The sequence below is a fragment of the Bubalus bubalis genome, chromosome 16 (assembly GCF_019923935.1).
Source record: "Bubalus bubalis isolate 160015118507 breed Murrah chromosome 16, NDDB_SH_1, whole genome shotgun sequence".
Classification (NCBI taxonomy): domain Eukaryota; kingdom Metazoa; phylum Chordata; class Mammalia; order Artiodactyla; family Bovidae; genus Bubalus; species Bubalus bubalis.
Window position 1 is genome coordinate 34,572,351 of NC_059172.1, and position 1,570 is coordinate 34,573,920.

The 1,570-nt window shown below is 42.7% G+C and overlaps 1 pseudogene; it reads right to left on the bottom strand.

Annotated features, from left to right (window-relative positions):
- Positions 1–208: 208 nt before the first annotated feature.
- On the bottom strand, positions 209–1,164 carry LOC112579451 (annotated as a pseudogene).
- Between the last annotated feature and the right edge of the window lie 406 nt (positions 1,165–1,570).

A 1,570-nucleotide genomic window follows, 5' to 3' on the forward strand; every position in this document is an offset into this window, starting at 1 on the left:
AAACATAGGTAAAACTTGTATTCATTATCAGTCACTACTTTCAGGGTATCCTGAAAAGTGTTCCTCCTACTTTGGGAGGGTGGCTGATCTCTGAGCCAGTTGTTCACAGAGATGACTTTGTGAGAATATGTGACATCCTGGCAAACCTCTGCATTTATATTCCCAGATCAGTGGGGTGATTGGGGTGGTTGAAACCCTATGCTTTGACTCAGGAGTCTTTTCCACAACATCTTTGAATTACCCTGTCCCTGATCTGTTTGGTTCTAACTCCATAGATGATGGGGTTGAGCATGGGAGGTATCAGGAGATAGACAATAGCCAACATGATGTGTGTACCACTCGGGGCACATGATGTCCAAAGCGGTGGGTAAGGAAAGTAAAGAGAGCTGGGATGTAGAAAGCCAAGATGACACAGATATGGGAGGCACATGTACCAAAAGCTTTGAGCCGGGCTTCACTTGAGGGTAACTGTAGCACTGTTCTCAGAATCATTACATAGGGTACACTGATGACAATAATGTCAAAGCCAACCACAGAGAAGGCCACAAAAAGCCCATATGCATAATTAACTCTAGTGTCAGCACACACCAACTTCAGCACAGCCATGTGCTCACAGTATGATGGGGGGATGATCCAATTTGGGCAGAAGGGCATCCTGGACACCATGAAGCAGAAAGGACTCACCCACAGCAGCCCTCTCATCATCACACCTGCCCCCAGTTTACCCACGACAGGTGGGGTCAGGATACTAGAGTGATGAAGTGGGAAGCAGAGAGCCACATAACGGTCCAAGGCCATAGCCATGAGCAATCCGGACTCCACTGAAGAAAAGGCATGGATGAAGAACAAATGGATGAGGCAGGCATGGTATTCAATCTCATGATTGTGAAACCAGGATATGGCCAGCATTTTAGGTTGTGTGGAAGTGGAGAGGACCAGGTCAGTGATAGCCAGCATGGCCAGAAAGAGGTACATGGGCTCATTCAAGGTGGGGGTCAGTTAGGATTACATGAAGGAGAGTGATCTTGTCGACTAGAGCCACAACATACATGGCACAGAATGGAAAGGCAACCCCAAACTGGGAATTCTCCAATCCTAGGATCCCAAGCAAGATGAAGACACAGAATCAGAAGAGCTGTTCCCTGAAGTCAGCATTGCACTCTGGCTTATAAGGTAATCTACTCTCTGCAGGAGATAGCATTAAGATAAATCTTTATTATTATTTATCATAGTTAGATATAAGAATTGAATAATAAGGTAAAAGTTCAATGGAAAACCAGAATAACTTCAGCTATTTTCATAAGTAAAATTTTGCAATATAAAATGATGCTGATCTGTGTTCATTACTTACATTTATATTCTTGAATATGCAGTCAGAACACACCACTAGCTGCAACCATGGTATTTTCTAAGAAACAAAAATTTTTTGAAATAAGAACATGTAGAAGGAAAATTGAAAAATAATGCCATATTAATTCTGTCCCTGTGTTCTAGTAAGAACTGACAACTGATTTGCTTAAACTTTCACATAGGTCATTTCATCCCTGTTGGAAATCCTTAACTCAGGGAA